The 19,957-nt window shown below is 39.4% G+C and overlaps 1 non-coding gene across 1 annotated transcript; it reads left to right on the top strand.

Moving 5' to 3' along the window:
• Window positions 1–16,157: 16,157 nt before the first annotated feature.
• LOC131228281 (small nucleolar RNA R71) lies at window positions 16,158–16,264 on the top strand. The gene has a single exon (XR_009162791.1). It is a non-coding gene; the product is annotated as a small nucleolar RNA R71 (small nucleolar RNA).
• Window positions 16,265–19,957: the final 3,693 nt, after the last annotated feature.

Raw genomic sequence — 19,957 nt, 5'->3', positions numbered from 1 at the left:
ACCATGATGCCATGATGCATAACATCCACCCATGACATATGAGCTTTACCGAGTGCTCAATGTAAGCCACATGCTGCTCCAGTTACTAGAATAGCTAATTGAACCTATATAGAATTCCCTCAGAAGAAGTAAAATTGCGAACCTAAAGACGTAAAAGTTTAGGACCTTAGGAAATTTCAGATTTAATTGTTTGAACATAGAAATGAAACTTAGGTTCCCTTAAAATCATTAGAATAGCCATTCAAACTTGGTTGGAATCACTTTGGAATTATGACATTTGAGAAGATAGACACTCAATATTTTAAGTTCTCTAGGAGATGAACTACATAACCATGAAACCTGGGAACAAAACCTAGGTCCCCATTAAAAACTTTTAGAATGATTGTTTGAACTTAGAACTAAACTTAGGAATTATGGGAGAACAAACAATCTGTTATGATGTATATTAGACTAAACAAGAACGTTCCTTGAACTTGACCTCCAATGAACTTTTTAACAACTTAGGATTTGAATTTTACCATAATTTTCCTTAGTTGAAATGACATTGCGAAGACACTCAGTAGACAGTAGGTGAAATGAGTTTAGGCATTGTAAGTAGTTCCTTACCCATTACATTGTACATTAGATCAAATTTAAGCACTCCCTACACTTAAAACCCGCACTAGGAGTTAACAATGAAAATTCACTAAGAAATCTCATTAGTTAGAGATGATATTTCTCATAACTTTTAGTAATTAGCACTAACTAGAAGCGAATGTATAAAGGTTTGAGAAAAAAATTCCAGCACTAAATCGAGCATATTGAGATTAGGATTTTGTATTTCGAATCCTCAAATACATCTCGTTGATCAGAAACAACATCTCTCGTATGCTCTAACAATTAGAAATAATTAATAGTGAAATTTTAGGTGAAATTTCAACCCTAGACTCTGCTTGTTGAGACTATCTTTGAAAATATATGTAAGTTTAACATATTTTAAACCCAAATCCTCATGTAGAAATGTTAGGTTTGTATATTTTTTTTGAAAGTGTACTAGGCCATCATAGAATTGTCCCTTGTTAAAATAGAAGACTATATGGATATTCCATGATAGATAGCATTACTGAATTTAACAAACACCATATGAAATCATTCTTATCTCTGAATTTGTAATCCATATAAGCTCTTCTTGTTTATTTAAAAGAAATTAACGCATTGTTTACATTTTATTTCCTTAAGCTATGTATCATCGTCATCTATTATGGAACGTGAGTACTCGCTCCTCTATTATTTAATCGAGTTTTGTCTTATGGCAAGCTTCCATTGCTTAATGATTCACTAATATAATGTCATTGTATCGGTTTTCAGATAATGTCTACTACGAGAATCATCTGCTGTTATGGCGGGAAGATTGAATATGAGAATAAGCGATACTCGTACACTGGTGGGGATTCGAAAACTTTTTCACTACGTGTCGAGACTACGTATGAGGAGCTTCTATCTAGAATTTATAAGATTATTAAGAGTCAACCAACAGATTGTGATATTAGGATGAAAGTAATGTATCCTTGTACAAATGAATCAATCCCTCCAACTGTAATCGCAGATGACGATGACGTGCGAGAGTTCCTGGCAACACAGTTGGAGCATTCGGATAAATTCATTCCCTTAGTCATCGAGACAACGCAACACATTAATTGGAAAACACACATAGATAGCTTGCCTGAGGAGCATGGCGTGGAATTTGAATACAGGGCATCTCCATTACAAGTGGTAGTGAGCAACGATCAACTGCCCGAGCCGCCTCAAACATCAAACTTTGTGAGTAGCCAAGTCAGCTGGGCACGTGACCTTAACCTCACTTATGAGTATATGACACCGCCTTTAGCAACAACAGCAGATCTGCCATCATCATCCACCACCCGAGCTGTACGTGTAAGCGACACTCAGCTTTCAGACCTTGCTAAAAGCAGAAACTTCATCACTCGTCAAGTTCCCGTGCCATTTGATGATGCTGCATTCACCAATGCAGCACTGCTAGAATATACAGATTCGTTGGGTGAACCGATCGATATAGCTGTTGGACAAACATTTAAGGACAAGAGTCGATGCCAGTATGTTCTAAGCCAATTTGCAATTCGCAATAAATTCCAGTATAAGGTACTGTACTCAAATTCTAGCAGATTTAGCGTGGTGTGCTTTGAAGATAAATGCAACTGGAGGGTTGACGCAAGTCGGTTGAATGATACCGGGATATTCAAGATACGGAATTATACGTCAGAACACACGTGCGGCATGTCGTGGATGAAGAGTGATCACCGGCAAGCAAGCAGTAAGTTAGCGTGTGATCTGGTTGTTAGCCGCATTGAGCAACGGTTAGGTTTGAGGCCACGTGATATTATCTTCACTGTGCAAGAGAAATATAATATTCTTATCAGTTATAGGAAGGCATGGAAAGCTGAGGAGCTTGCAATTCAATAGGTGATGGGGTCTTACGAAGACTCTTACAATCAACTCTCCTTGTATTTGCATGAGTTGAGGATGGTCAACCCGGGGACGGTGACTGCCGTGCTTGTTAACCAAGAGACTTGGAGGTTTGAGAGGTGTTTTGTAGCGCTCGGATAATGCGTTCAAAGTTTTCAGAATTCTATGCGGAGGGTATTAGCCATTGATGGGATACACTTAAAGGGTAAATACAAGGGTGTTCTATTCATCGCCACGGCCTTAGATGGGGACAATCGTATATTTCCAATTGCGTTTGACATCGGGGAATCGGAGAACAGCATGAGTTGGAATTGGTTCCTTACCTACCTTAACGATGTGTTAGGGTATCTGGAGGGTCTTGTGATTATTTCCAATCGACATAAAGGTTTAATGAAAGAGGTTCCCCAAATATTCCCACATGCAATTCATGGGTATTGTGCATACCATATTTATAGAAACTTGGTGGACACCTTTAAAGATAAGTCGTTGGAGATATACTATTGGCGGGTAGTTAAGACTTGCAGGAGGGCTGAATTTAAAAAATTAATCCATGATATTGAAATGGCCAACCCCCCAGTACATGCATGGCTGACAGAAATCGGCTACGAAAGATGGGCATCGTCGCACTTTACAGGTAAAAGATTCAACTTGGTCACCACAAATATATCTGAGTGTGTTAACGCCCTCTTCAAAGAAGCACGGGAATACCCTGTTACTAAATTGATAGAGGCCGTAAGATGTAAGATACAAGAATTGTTTTACAAGAGAAGAGAATCTGCAGCCTCATTTGTCGGTCCGTTGACACCATGGGCGGAGCAACAGTTGAAGGATCTTATACAGAAGGTGGGAGATGTTCGCTGTCATCCGATTTCTCGAGATGAGTACTACGTCATGGGAAATTATAATGATACAGTCAAGCTCAGCTCGCTTTCATGTACATGTCGTGAGTTTGACATGAAGGGGTACCCTTGTATGCATGCCCTGTCCTCATGTATAAATTACAATCTTCCTCATTACTCGTACTGCTCTCCATTGTACACAGCGCAAAATTACTTGAGCACATATAACGAATCGGTGTACCCAGTACGTGACATGAGCGAATGGGAGATTACAGATGGCTTCAAGGAGTATTGTGCGAAAATTAAACCCCCGGGACAGAAGAGCCATCTGGAAGACCAAAAAAGTTAAGAATTTCCTCACGTGGAGAAGAATCAAAAACATTAAATTGCGGTCGATGCAAATAATCCGGACATAATCGTCGGACGTGCAAGTTTCCCATATCTGATGTGTAGCATACTTTGAAATTTATTTAGTGTTTTGTATGACATATGTTGTAATATATTTCCTCTCATGCAATAATCTTTTGGTTGTCTTGCTCAATTTCTAAGTAACCTCGCTCATTTTCAGTTTGTCGTACTGGATTTCTTATGCTGCCTCACTTAATTTCTTATGTTGTAATATATTGGCACTGATATGATAGTCTGAGTATTTGACACAAGCATAAGGAGCCCTGTTCAAAATCTATTGTGTAAAACCAAGTTGCCAGGAGCACCAGAGCATTAAACTAAGGCTGGACAATTACACGATGATACAAAGATGACAATGGAACAAGGGAAATTAAGAGGAATGTTAGAAAACAAAAAAATTGAGCAGAAAAGAAAAGAAACACAAAAGAAAAGGTACATTTGGTTAAGAAAGTCAAGTGAAGCCAACATATGTGGGAAAATGGCAAAAGAACATTCCAATCAACCACGTGACAGTACCGAGGAAAAGTTACAAAAGATTAAGGCATGATAATTTGAGATATAAATGGCCCGTACAGCAGCTGCTTTCTTTGGTAGAATCTGCACCTATATAAGAAAAAAGAAAAGTGTAACAAGAAAAAGGATGAATTGGTGGATATGGGAAGCATACCAGAACAATCACATTACTGCACTGCCTGTTACCCATTGACTACAACTCAGCACTGTAACCTAGTTGCTGTTAGTACCTCACTGGTTTCAAATGGCTGATTTGAATTTAGAAGTATACCCAGGGCAATTTGACAATGAGCAAGTTGCAACTTCCACAATTTTCAGTTTGGCCCGCTCAATTTCCAGTTTGTTCCACTCAATTTCCAATTTGGCCCACTGAAATTCATTCAATGTCCCGCTCAATTTCATGTTTGGCCCGCTCAATTTCCAGTTTATCCCGCTCAATTTCCAGTTTGGCCTGCTTAATTTCCAGTTTGGCCCGCTAAATTACCAATTTGGCCCGCTCATTTCCATGTTTGCCCGCTCAATTTCCAATTTGGCCTGCTCATTTTTCAGTTTGTCCCACTCAATTTTCAGTTTGGCCCACTCAATTTTCAGTTTGTCCCGCTCAATTTTCAGTTTGTCCCACTCATTTTCATGTTTGCCCGCTCAATTTCCAGTTTGGCCCGCTCATTTTCCAGTTTGGCCCGCTCATTTTCCAGTTTGTCCCTCTCAATTTCCAGTTTGGCCCGCTAAATTTCCAGTTTGGCCCGCTCAAATGAATATTCCAAGGACTACTAGTTGAGCACTAAAATAAATCCCCAACTAAAAGGAGTAATATGCATATGAAAGAATCTATTTCTTACAAGGGAAAATAAACCATGCTTACATAAAGAAAACATAGCCACTTAAAGTTTCCCGATCAGTTATGGTAACAGATCCACTGGCTTGTCTTCCAATAAGACCTGTCTTAACCACTATCTGCAATAATGAATAGGCTTCACATTTACATGCTTGGAATGCGCATCTGATAGTGATATGGACCAGTAGTAACGATTGAGGAATTCTAGGAATTATATACTTTCATGATTTTTCAACAACAAAAACGTAAGATAAGCTTACCAGAAATAGATAAAGGTTTCCAGAAAGTCAATCAAGTTTCATGGCAATTGCCACAATATATCTAGCTCTAGACTCTTTTGATTAGTGCTTTTTGCAATTTTCAGATATCTTGAGGAAATAAAACCAACTTTTCATAGGAATCCATGATGAAGAGATTGAGGACCCCACTTTTCAGATATCATGAGGAAATAAAACCAACTTTACTTAGGTGTATTTTATGTAAATTGCATATCTTGTTTGATAAACACAGTAGGGTTGGACATCTAACCCCACTAGTCTTTCCTTTCTTTCAAAGCTTTTCTACTTACACAGAAAATAGGAGCTTTTAATGAACATCCAATCCCGCTCAATTTCCGGTTTGGCTCGCTCATTTTCCAGTTTGTCACGCTCATTTTCCAGTTTGGCCCACTCAATTCCCATTTTGGCCCGCTCAATTTCCAGTTTGTTCCGCTCAATTTCTAGTTTGGCCCGCTCAATTTACAGTTTGTCTCGCTCAATTTCCAGTTTAGCCCGCTCATTTTTCAGTTTGGCCCACTCAATTCTCATTTTGGCCCACTCAATTTACAGTTTGTCCCACTCAATTTCCAGTTTGGCCCGCTCAATTTTCGATCAATTCGCTTCACTTCACGGTCATTTCCATGCATTTCACAATCATTCCCGACAATTAATTGTTGATTCACGATCATTTCCATGCATTTCATGGTGATTTCCCTTCACTTCATGGTCATTTCCACGCATTTCACGGTCAATTCGCTCCACTTCACGGTCATTTCCCATGCATTTCACGTTCAATTCGCTTCACTTCACAGTCATTTCCATGCATTTCACAGTCATTCCCGGCGATTCCGTGTTGATTCACGGTCATTTCCATGCATTTCACGGTCATTTCCCTTCACTTCACGGTCATTTCCATGCATTTCACGGTCAATTCCCTTCACTTCACGGTCATTTCCATGCATTTCACGGTCAATTCCCTTCACTTCACCATCATTTCCATGCATTTTTTTCTAAACAAACAAACTAAAGTATAGGACTACTCCATTACAAGTCGTATTTTATATCAAGCAATTTATTTGGGAGAGGAAAATCCAACATATATTGTTAGCTTGAGGGGAGGCATTGGAATTTCCTTTGCTTTCAACACTGATGATCTGCACTCAATTATAATTAATTTATAAGAAACTTATATATTAATCGGATTCGTGTTGGGTCAAGCAACCCAAGACCTCAATCCGAGCTCAACCCAAGTTTTATCAGGTTGGTGTTTGTATGGCCCAACCCCAAGACCAAACTCGATACATCCTGCCCAAGCCCAACCCAATGTTGGGTCGGCCACAGGTTGGTCGGGTTGAGCCCGCCCAACTTCTAGCCCTAAAATCATATACGGTACATCAAGTAACTAATTTTGGTTTAGAAGATATTCTTGTTACATGAATAAAGAAAGAAATGAAAAAAAGCGATAATTTTTTTTTCTTCATATGCTTTTATATACATATTTATATAAATATGTGTTAGAGAAAAATGTAGGTAGAATAAAATTCTCCATGTAAAAAAAAAAAAGGTACGGATACGGTTATAGCTACGGTCATAATCCGTAGCCATAGATCGGGGGTGGAATCGCCGAATCCACGATTGATCGCCGATTGGGACAGCGACTTGCGGTGGAATCGCGGGAATTGCGATGCATCGCCGGTCTATGGATATGGCTACGGTTATAATCCGTAGCCATAGAAAACCGTAGCCATAGGTTCTTTCCTCTTTCATTTTTTTTCCATTCTTTTTTTTTTTTTACTGTTGTAATCCCCACTGCCTTTTATGGGTCCTATCATGAGGTCTGTGTTATATCCAAACCGTCCATCTATTTGACGAGCTTATATTAAGGCTTGAGACGAAAAATAAGATAGATCTAACTATCGAGTAGACCACACTGTAAAAGGCAATGGGGAATTGAACGTCTGCCATTGAAACCCTTTTAGGGGTTATAGAAGATTTGGATCATTCTGAAAAAAAATTTCTTCTTCATCCAGGTCTTTGTGACCCTATGAATGAACTTAGACGGGGAGGATTTCTCACAAACATCACATAATGCTCGGCAACTGCTATAAGTTCTCCAGATGCAAATAACTGAAAAATGATGAAAACATGTCATTTGACATAAATCGCTATGCATGCTTCAAAAAATCAATACAGTGCAAGGCTTGTCGATGGGATTAAAGGGCAGAAAATGTACTTTTGTTAGATTTGCTAGTCCCTGTAGGAAAAACAGTTGCTTATAGTTTTTCTTTGAGTTATTAAATGAATGATTGTAATAAGATTAGTGATGTTTTATTTAAACCAACCTGATTTAAATGATTTTTAAACTCGGAAGTATACGAATCAGATGTAGATATGGTTACGAGATCGTTCCCACGGGGACTGGTCGTCACAATTCAAAATTAAAGACTCTTCTTAACTAATCCAATAGATATTTGCGATAGTAATTAAATAAACTAAATAAAAATCAATGGAAAAATAACCAAGAATAATGAGGAAAATTCAATCAAAGAGAAGACTAGGACTTTCGAATCCACCCCTAACTATCATAAACCTTGTTCTGCCTGTTGATTCACCCTAATCCAGATTGATATCAAAATAAATAAAGTGCACTCTATGTCCTTGGTCGGGCACACAGAATGTATAATTCCTTAAAGCATATGGATTACAACTTTCCATCCATGGTCAGGCATGAAGAGATGTAAATTCCTGTTTCTTCCTCTATAGGAACCTGTTCATGGTCAGACACAAGCACCTAGATAATGTTCCAAACAACATCCATAACTAGACTTTGGTTAAACTCCTAGAATGGAGAAGCACAAAACTTTCAATTAAGCATACTAGAGAAAGAAACAAATCAATTAAATTAGGATTAAATCAACAAACAAGGACTATTCAAGTTGGAGGCTTCATCTCAGCCCTAGCTAAGGGATTTAGCTATCCATGTGATCAGTTAAAAAGTAAGAAAAATAACAATGATGGAATGAAAACATCCTGCTAAACTCTTTCTTCTCTTTTCTTCTCTTTCTCTTCTCTTTCTCTTGATCTCCTCAAAACTCTCGATTTCTAGCCTTTTTCCCTCTGGCTTCCCCTTCAAAACGAGCTCTCTCTCTCTTTCTTATAGCAGCTGGAAGGACGGTGGAAACGCTATCGCAGCAGCAGCGGAAGGTCTTCCGCTTCCGCGTGTGAAAGGTTTCCGCTTCTGTTTGAAATGAGTTTCCGAGATGGTACATGTTCCGAATTTGATTTGGACACCTAGGATACGGTATTGGCCTCCTGAAGAATCTTCTGAACGGTCTGGATCATGCATCTGATGGTCATTGAGATCACGGAACAGCCCGCAAATCGGTCAGCGTGCGGACCTTCTTTACGCAGCCAAGTTCAGATGCATAACATCCCATCTTTCCTTGCTCGGATTCCAAATAAAGACCGTCCCTTAGGACGTTTCCAAGTCATCTTCATGATGGACGGATCAGATCTTTCATCTGATCAAGTATGGTGGGCCACAACTGCTGCGAAAATCGGACAGCGTCCGGCGCGTTAAAACAGGGTACGTGGAGTTCTTCCGCTGTGGTGCTCGTTGGGACCCACGTCGATGTTCTTTTGATAAATCCAATCCGTCCATTGGATGCAGGACGGAATTTCGACCGCCTATGGATGGTTTTGAACTTGCGTGGACGCGGCCCAGAGAAGGAATCATGCTGAGATCTTTTTGAACGTTACAGGGCAGCCCGCTTGTGACCTCTGTAGCTCACACGTGTGCACGTATGGGCACAAACTTTAAACATGGTTTTGTAGCTCTTGAACCCTTCTACACGATGAACGGCTTGGATCAGACGTACATGCTACCGGTGGGGCCCACAGCAGTCCGTAAAAACGGATCTTCCGTCCGTTACGCGCGCTGGAAACGGCAACTGCCGTTCTTGAAAAAGAAAGTCGGGTCAGCAGCGCTGACCGACTTACGTCCGTTCGGTGCTCGGGCAGTGCACATGTGCACCATGCACATGTCACTCAAGGTGGGGTCCACTGTGATGCTTTCGAGAAATCCAATCCATCCATCCTGTTTCTCACCTTATTTAAACCGTCTGGGTCAATTTTGAAGTATATGCAAATTGTAGGTGGGCCTAAAATTGAAGATTAATGAGCTAATCTGTCCGTTGGCCCACTTCTCGAGATATCCAATGGTTGAAATTTAATATGTACGGTTTATTTATGGCCTCAAGGCCATATATGGAGTTTTGAGTCAATCGGATGGCGGAAACCAAGTGATCTTGCATTCTGGACCATTTTCCGGCCTCTTTAATGTGAACGGCTTGATTTCCTCGGGTCCCTGGCATGTAGATTCTTCAGTATTAGTTCCCTTGAGTGCGTCCCTTGCTCTGGTGACTTTGGAACATCAAATCCATGCTTGTAGTACTCTTTTTCCATCAACGCTCCTGATTTCATCCTGTAACAAAAATATAATTAAAATACCCCTTTAAACATTATCATGTACGTAAAATTAGGCAATAATTAGGGTCTGATATGCAATATTCAACCCTTATCACAACCCCCAACCAGCATTTTGCTAGTCCCGAGCAAAACATGCGAAAAAAATAATTTCAGAAATACTTGACAATTCTTGTGAACCCGAGTGACTTGTGAATAGATCGTCGAGGCGCGAGAATTCTAAGATTCATGAATGGTGTACAGAATTTTCTTTTTCTGGAATCAAGTCTCACGATAAACTTCATAATCAATTTCAAAATATTAATCCATTAATTAGAATATTCTAAACATTGAGTTCCATGAGTGTATAGTGTAATCTCGGCTTACTATCATTAAGAGATCCAATTGTCAATTTCATGATATCATTAGTAATTAACAACAGAATGCATGACAACTGAAACCAACTCTTGCCTTACAGATTAACTTTTCATTCTATCAGCCTTTGATTTTTTCGTGAACAATAACGCCAAGGAAGGGAATCAAATCCTCACCTATAGGGAGCAAACTTATGGTAAAGATTGTACACCTAACCCTTTTCTCATGTCAACCATGGGGAATCGAATCTTCATCTATAGGGAGCAAACCTATGGTGAAGATTATATGACTTACGCTCTCTCTCAATTCTTAGTTATAGACCGAAGCTAAAAATTTTAGGCTGGTTTCTTTCATGCTTAGTGATTACCAAGTTAATCATTTAATGTTGAAACGGAACCTTAATGTGCACCGAGATGTGATATGTGAGATCATGACTCAATCGATGTTTAAAAGTTCTAATCATGGGTTAACAATTTAAACTTAACTGTGAAATCTAACAGAAGGCTGAATCCAAGAGTTATAAATTATCGACATTCTGTACCTTGCAATGTTAAAATCACCCTTATCCTTCACAATCACTTCAAATGCATAAGAAATTCTAGAAAATTTTAAAAATTTTCACAATTTTTTCACAATTTGTGCTCAAGACCAAGAAAATACTGATGAGGTAACCTAATCGCTCACCCCCAACATAAAATCTACATTGTCCTCAATGTAAAAGAAATAAGCATGCAATGCACATGGGACAACGAAAATAAAAGAGGAGTGATGGACAAATAGTACATGTATGAAAGAATCTAGAGGCTTTCTAAAAAATATCCATGTAAGAGCGAATCAGCATAAGAGAGAAATCAACAAAAACAAAATGATAAAAATGCAAAAAGAAAATCCTACCTATACCACTTTCGCAGGTGCTCTCGATTGCATTTAGCGTATGCAACAAGCCTTTAAACCCCTAGGTTGCCCCTGGTGGACGAGTTGTAGTCTCGTGAGGGTTTGCAAAAATGCTACCCATAAACATTGAACTAACTAACTAGGAAAATAAAATGAAATGAAAAGATGGGTTGCCTCCCAGGAGCGCTAAGTTTAACGTCTTCAGCCAGACAAGAATGGACCATGAACTAATCAATCTTGATAACCGGGGTCCGCCAAATAAATTTCCTCCACATCTTTGTTCACCAAATCATCTAACTAGGGTTTCAGCCGTTGACCATTTACTTTGAAGATATTCCCGTCTGTTAGATTTTGAATCTCAACTGCTCCGTGAGGAAATACTTTTACTACTTGATAAGGACCATACCATCGCGAACGTAGTTTTTCAGGAAAGAGGCATAGCCTGGAATTGTACAATAATACTTTCTAGTTCGGTTCAAATGTCTTGCGAAGAATCGATTTGTCATGGAAGATTTTTTTATGCTCTTTATTAATTTTTGCATTCTCATATGCCTCATTTCGAATTTCCTCTAACTCATTGAGTTGAAGTTTACGGTGTGATCCAGCCTTGTTCAAATCAAAATTAAAAGTTTTGATGGCCCAATAAGCATGATGTTCTAATTCCACAGGTAAGTGACAGGCTTTCCCAAAGACAAGCCTGTACGGAGACATTCCAATCGGGGTTTTGAAAGTCGTACGGTATGCCCAAAGAGCATCATTCAAACGTTGCGACCAATCCTTACGATCGGGGCGAACCGTTTTCTCTAAAATTTGTTTAATCTCCCGATTTGACACCTCAACTTGACCACTTGTTTGTGGATGATATGGCGTTGCAACTTTATGAGTGATGGAATATTTTTTCATTAAAGATTCAAACGGTTTGTTGCAAAAATGAGTACCCCCATCACTTATAATTGCTCGAGGAGTGCCAAAACGAGAAAAGATATTTTCTTTTAAGAAACGGACCACAACTCTGTGATCATTCGTTTTACATGGCACTGCTTCAATCCACTTAGAGACATAGTCGACGGCCACAAGGATATACACATAACCGAATGACGGGGGAAATGGGCCCATGAAGTCAATACCCCAAACATCAAATATTTCAACAATGAGAATATTGGTAAGTGGCATCATGTTCCTGTGAGAAATATTACCCGTACGTTGGCATCTATCACATGTTGAGCAGAAGGCATGGGTGTCGCGAAACAGTGTAGGCCAATAAAATCCACTTTGTAAGACTTTCGCAGCTGTTTTCTTTGAACCAAAATGACCACCACAGGCATGATCATGACAAAAGGAGATTATACTATGAAACTCACTCTCAGGCACACATCTCCTAATAATCTGATCAGGACAAATTTTGAATAAGTATGGGTCATCCCAAAAGAAATGTTTAACCTCAGCAAGAAATTTGGATTTATCTTGTTTAGTCCAATGAGAAGGAAGTTGACCTGTAACAAGATAGTTTACAATGTCCGCATACCAAGGTAATTGAGAAATAGTTAGAAGTTGTTCATCAGGGAAAGACTCATTCACTGGCAAAGGATCCACTGTGGACTCTAAGACAAGTCTAGACAAATGGTCGGCTACCACATTTTCGGAACCCTTTTTATCCCGAATTTCAATATCAAATTCTTGTAGCAAGAGGATCCACCGAATCAATCGAGGTTTAGCGTCTTTTTTAGAAAGAAGATATTTCAATGCTGCATGATCTGAGAACACTATAACCTTTGACCCTATGAGATACGACCTGAATTTGTCTAGAGCAAATACCACCGCCAATAATTCTTTTTCAGTGGTAGAATAGTTGAGCTGTGCATCATTTAGAGTCCTACTAGCATAATAAATGACATGAGGCATTTTGTTCAATCTCTGTCCTAGGACGGCTCCAACAGCATAATCCGAAGCATCACACATAAGCTCAAAAGGTAAATTCCAATTAGGTGGTTGGATGATTGGAGCAGAAGTCAGTAAATGCTTCAACTTATCAAAAGCTTGCCGACACTCATCATTAAGGATAAAAGCAACATCTTTAGCTAGTAAATTGCATAAGGGTCGAGAAATTTTGCTAAAATCCTTAATGAATCTCCTGTAGAATCCCGCATGCCCTAAGAATGATCTAATCTCTTTAACCGTTCTGGGTGGAGGAAGGCTAGAAATTAAATCAATCTTGGCTTTATCAACTTCAATGCCTTTACTTGAAATAACATGCCCGAGTACAATCCCTTTTTGAACCATAAAATGACATTTTCCCAATTCAATACCAGGTTCGTTCTTTCACATCTTTCCAAGAAAAGAGATAGATGGTATAAACATTCATCAAATGAAGAGCCGAAAATTGAAAAATCATCCATGAAAATCTCAAGAAAACGCTCAACCATGTCTGAAAAAATACTCATCATGCATCGTTGGAAGGTCGCAGGCGCATTACACAATCCAAATGGCATACGCCGATAGGCATATGTGCCAAAAGGACATGTAAATGTGGTTTTCTCTTGATCCTCGGGAGCAATGGGAATTTGATTATACCCGGAATAACCATCCAGGAAACAATAATAGCTATGCCCCGCCAATCTCTCAAGCATCTGATCTATGAAAGGAAGAGGAAAGTGATCCTTCCTTGTGACCAGGTTCAGTTTACGGTAATCAATACAAACTCGCCAACCCGTAGTCATGCGCGTTGGTACTAACTCATTATCCTCATTCTTTTTCACCGTAATCCCAGACTTTTTAGGAACAACTTGAACTGGACTGACCCATGTGCTATCAGAAATGGGGTAAATGATACCAACATCTAACAATTTTAGCACCTCAGCCCGAACGACCTCTTTCATGTTAGGGTTAAGCCTCCTTTGCATTTCACGCGATGTTTTCGCGTTCTCTTCAAGATGAATACGATGCATACATACCGAGGGGCTTATTCCCTTTATGTCCGCTATTGTCCACCCAATAGCTGCCTTATGTTTTCTAAGAACATTAAGCAACTTACCCTCCTGTTCTTTATCAAGGTTAGCAGCTATGATGACAGGCAGGGTTTCAGAAGGTCCTAAGAATGCATACTTGAGAGTTTCAGGTAATTGCTTAAGGTCGACTTTGGGTGGTTTCTCAATAGATGGGACCAGTTTAGACTCAGATGGTGGAAGAGGTTCCACTCTAGCTTTCCATTTTGTTGTATTCATTTCTGGATTAGAGTCAAGCAATGCATTGACTTCTTGGATGGAATTTTCTATGTCAAAATCTCTGCCAAAATGTGCTAAACAAGTCTCAAGAGCGTCATCGGAAGATTCAAGGAAAGAGTCATGCACTAGACTCTCAATCATGTTGACTTCAAATATATCATCCGAGTCTGACATTTGTTGTCCAGCATTGAAAACGTTGAGCTTGATCTTCATGTTACCAAAGGACAACTTCATAATTCCATTCCTGCAATTTATGATTGCATTGGATGTGGCCAAGAATAGACGTCCTAAGATAACCGGGATTTGACTTGTAGGATTCTGGACAGGCTGAGTATCTAGAACGATGAAATCCACTGGAAAATAAAACTTGTCAACCTGGATTAGCACATCCTCAACAACACCACGGGGCACCTTGACAGATCTATCAGCTAGTTGGAGTGTTATTTTAGTTGGTTTCAGCTCACCAAGTCCTAGCTGCTCATAGACCGAATATGGTAACAAATTAACACTGGCCCCTAAATCAAGCAACGCTTTCTGAACCTTATGCTCTCCTATGACACAAGAAATGGTAGGAGCTCCTGGATCCCTAAATTTAGGAGGGGTGTTGTGTTGAATCATGGAGCTGAGTTGCTCCGCAAGGAAGACCTTCTTATGAACATTCATCTTACGCTTTTGAGTGCATAAATCTTTAAGAAACTTAGCGTAAGCAGGAACTTGCTTGATAGCATCAAGCAACGGAATGTTGATTTGCACTTGCTTAAACATGTCCAATATCTCATTAAAGTTGTTTCCTTTCTTAACCGGTGCCAGACGTTGAGGAAAATGTGCTTTAGGCACATAAGATGGCACATGAGTGGTTCCTGGAGAGTTAGAGTGTTGTTGGACTTTTGATGCACTAGTATGTCTCTCCATTTCATTTTGATCTTCCGCATTGGACTTTGATTCTTCCCTAGGCATCTCTACTTTGTTCTCGATCTGTTTACCGGACCTAAGGGTGATGATTGATTTGGCTTGCTCATGATAGTGTTCTTGGTTTGAATTAGAGCCAATCTCATACTGTCCTTTTGGATTTACCACAGGTTGACTAGGGAACTTGCCCTTCTCTCTCTCACTCAATGTGACAGCAAGTTGACCCAACTGTACTTCCAGCTTGGCAATGGATTGCGCATTTGCATGTAAACTCTGCTGGTTAGCTAGTAAAGTATGTTGGGTGTCTTTTTGAAATTGAAGTGAACTCTGCATAAAAAGATTGAGTGTATCCTCAAGAGATGGTTTCCTAGATTGTGGAGGCACTTGTTGATACTGTGAGAACTGCTGAGGTTGTTGACTGCCAACTTGGGAGTAAGGTTGCATAGGAGGATTTCCAGATGGTCCTCCTTGTTGTGGTCCTTTTGCCCAAGAAAAATTTGGATGCCTAGCCCACCCTGGATTGTAGGTGTTCGAGTAAGGATTATTCTCAGTTCTCTGAAAGGTGTTCATAGCATGTACTTGTTCAGAGAGAAATTCTGGAAATGCTGAACTAGATGGACAAGACTGCGTAGGATGGGCGAGACTAGAACATATGGCACATGACTCGACTTGAGTTGTTTGTGGAGGTCCATTATTTAACATTAAAGCATCCACTTTCTTTGTCAGGCTATCAATTTTGGCATAAAGATCTGGCGTGATTCCTACCTCATATATACCACCTTTCTTCTGTGGTTGGGGACTCCTTTCACCTCTATTTGAGTAGTCCCATTGCTGTGAATTTTCACACAAGGTCTCAAAGAAATTCCACGCTTCAACATCACTTTTGGTCATGAATGACCCTCCACTGGTGGCGTCAACCATGCGACGGTTTTGGGGTGTCAGACCGTCATAGAAGTATTGAACTTGTTGCCACTTTTCAAAACCATGGTGTGGACATTTAAGAAGTAAGTCCTTCCATCTTTCCCAACATTCATGAAAGTGCTCACCCTCTTTTTGTGTGAAATTCGTAATTTCTCTGCGGAGAGCATTAGTTTTGTGAACTGGGAAGAACTTGTTTAAGAACTTCTTAGACAGTTGGTCCCATGTAGTGATAGTCCCAACTCCTAGAGAATTCAACCATGCTTTCGCCTTATCCTTCAAAGAAAAAGGAAAAAGGCGCAAACGGATCGAATCGTCTGAAAAGTTTTGGAACTTAAAGGTGGAGCAAATGTCTAAGAATTCTTTCACATGATGATATGGATCCTCCTTATCTGAACCATAAAAGGATGGCAACAATTGTATGACCCCATGTTTAAGTTCAAAGTGTGCTGCTGTGGTGGCAGGCAACACTATACATGAAGGCGCATTGAATTGGACAGGAGCTGAATAATCTCTAAGAGCTTTAGTTCCATTCTCTTCCGCCATTTCAAACAGGATGTTTCTAAATCTTCTATGAAAGGTTCTTTCTATTTCAGGATCAAAATGTGCTAGTTCTATGTTCAGAGATCTACGTCCTAGCATAAACTATGTTATCAATATAAGAAAGAAAACTAAACTAAGATGCAACCTAAGATGAATAAAACTAAAGGAAAAAGTTATGAATTCCTAAAAACAAGAGAAAGCTATGTAAACGAGAATTGGAAGGAAGAACCCGAGAAAAGGAGATGATGAATGTCTGAAGATTTGAGAGCTCCTCCTTTTGAAGACAATGTTATTTAGCAGCTTCCTTCCTCAATTCCTGTAAACAAAAAGAAAATAAAAATAAATTAAATTCCTAAAATAATGCTAGAAAAAATCCTAAGCAACGGTTAATTTCTAAAAAAGAAAGTTTGTAATCTTAGAAATAAAAACTAAGTTAGTTTCTAAAAAGGGAAAAAATTTCTAAAACTAGAAAATAGAAAGTTACTTGAAAGAAGAATCAGAATCTAGAATTAGAAAATAGGAAATTTCTAAAAATAAAATAAAATAGCCTAGAAATAGAAACTTTCTAAAAAAATAAAAAAAATAAATAAAACCTTAATTCTAAAAATAGAAATTGGAAAAAAAAAAAAGAAAATTTGGAAAGAGATTAGCAAATTAGTAGTTTATGTCAAGTCCCTACAAAACAGGAAATAGGTTAGTTTCTAAAAAAAATTTAACCTAAAGTTAGTAAAAAACCTAAGACTATGAATTATGATAAGAGAGAATCCTAAATCCAATTGGACCGAAACAGTCCCCGGCAACGGCGCCAAAAACTTGATGTTTTATTTAAACCAACCTGATTTAAATGATTTTTAAACTCGCAAGTATACGAATCAGATGTAGATATGGTACGTATTACGAGATCGTTCCCACGAGGACTGGTCGTCACAATTCAAAATTAAAGACTCTTCTTAACTAATCCAACAGATATTTGCGATAGTAATTAAATAAACTAAATAAAAATCAATGGAAAAATAACCAAGAATAATGAGGAAAATTCAATCAAAGAGAAGACTAGGACTTTCGAATCCACCCCTAACTATCATAAACCTTGTTCTGCCTGTTGATTCACCCTAATCCAGATTGATATCAAAATAAATAAAGCGCATTATATGTCCTTGGTCGGGCACACAGAATGTATAATTCCTTAAAGCATATGGATTACATCTTTCCATCCATGGTCAGGCATGGAGAGATGTAGATTTCTGTTTCTTCCTCTATAGGAACCTGTTCATGGTCAGACACAAGCACCTAGATAATGTTCCAAACAACATCCATAACTAGACTTTGGTTAAGTTCTTAGAATGGAGAAGCACAAAACTTTCAATTAAGCATACTAGAGAAAGAAATAAATCAATCAAATTAGGATTAAATCAACAACCAAGGATCATTCAAGTTGGAGGCTTCATCTCAGCCCTAGCTAAGGAATTTAGCTATCCATGTGATCAGTTGAAAAGTAAGAAAAAAAACAATGATGAACTAAAAACATCCTTCTAAACTCTTTCTTCTCTTTTCTTCTCTCTCTCTTGCTTTCTTCCTGGATCTGTTCAAAACTCTCAATTTCTAGCCTTTTTCCCTCTGGCTTCCCCCTCAAAACGAGCTCTCTTTCCTCTTTCTTATAGCAGTGTAGGCGGTGGAAACGCTATCGCAGCAGCAGCGGAAGGTCTTCCGCATCCACGTGCGAAAGGTTTCCGTTTCTGTTTGAAATGAGTTTCCGAGATGGTACATGTTCCGAATTTGATTTGGACACCTAGGATACGGTATTGGCCTCCTGAAGAATCTTCTGAACGGTCTGGATCATGCATCTGATAGTCATTGAGATCACGGAACAGCCCGCAAATCGGTCAGCGTGCGGACCTTCTTTATGCAGCCAAGTTCAGATGCATAACATCCCATCTTTCCTTGCTCGGTTTTCGAATAAAGACCGTCCCTTAGGACGTTTCCAAGTCGTCTACAAGATGGACGGATCAGATCTTCCATCTGATCGAGAATGGTGAGCCACAACCGCTGCAACAGTCGGACAGCGTCCGGGCGCGCTAAAACAGGGTACGCGGAGTCCGTCCGCTGTGGTGCTGGTGGGACCCATGTCGATGTTCTTTTGATAAATCCAATCCGTCCATTGGATGCAGGATGGAATTTCGACCGCATATGGGTGGTTTTGAATTTGCGTGGACGCGGCCCAGAGAAGGAATCATGCTGAGATCTTTTTGAACGTTATAGGGCAGCCCGCTTGTGACCTCTGTATCTCACACGTGTGCACGTATGGGCACAAACTGAAAACATGGTTTTGTAGATATTGAACCCTTCAACACGATGAACGATTTAGATTAACCGTACGTGCTACCGGTGGGGCCCACAACGGTCCGTAAAAACGGACTTTCCGTCCGTTACGCGCGCCAGAAACGGCAACTGTCGTTTTTGAAAAGGAAAGTCGGGTCAGCGGCGCTGACCGACTTAGGTCCGTTTGGTGCTCAGGCAGTGCACATGTGCACTATGTACACACGCTATTCATATGGGGTCCACTGTGATACTTTCGAGAAATCCAATCCGTCTATCCTATTGCTCATCTTATTTAAACCGTCTGGGTCAATTTTGAAGTATATCCAGATTGTAGGTGGGCCTAAAATTGAAGATTAATGGGCTGATCTGTCCGTTGGCCCACTTCTCGAGATATCCAATGGTTGAAATTTAATATGTACGGTTTATTTATGGCATCCAGGCTATACATGAAGTTTCGAGTCAATCGGATGGCGGGAACCATGTGATCTTGCATTCTGGACCATTTTCGGGCCTTTTTAACGTGAACGGCTTGATTTCCTCGGGTCCCTGGCATGTGAATTATTCAGTCTTAGTTCTCTGGAGTGCGTCCTTTGCTCTGGTGACTTCGGAGTGTCAAATTCATGCTTGTAATACTCTTTTTCCATTAACGCTCCTGATTTCATCCTGCAACAAAAATATAATTAAAATACCCCATTAAACATTATCATATACGTAAAATTAGATAATAATTGGGGTCTGATATGTAATATTCGACCCTCATCACAACCCTCAACCTATTTTCCAAGTTTCTCAATCTAGAAGCTGGTATTTGAAATTGCAAAACTTTTGTCATAGATTTGTAAATGATGAAATTTTCCATGAATATAGATTTGTAAACGATGAAACATGCCAATCCATTTGTTTCAGCTTCTTTCTTGAAAAATGCCCCCTTTTAGTTTCCTTGCCTAGACTGGCAACAAATTTTCCATGAATATAGATTTGTAAACGATGAAATTTTTT

The sequence above is a fragment of the Magnolia sinica genome, chromosome 15, assembly GCF_029962835.1.
Source record: "Magnolia sinica isolate HGM2019 chromosome 15, MsV1, whole genome shotgun sequence".
NCBI classification, from domain to species: Eukaryota; Viridiplantae; Streptophyta; class Magnoliopsida; order Magnoliales; family Magnoliaceae; genus Magnolia; species Magnolia sinica.
Note: the sequence above shows the minus strand (reverse complement) of the source record. Positions and strands in the feature narration are given on the sequence as shown.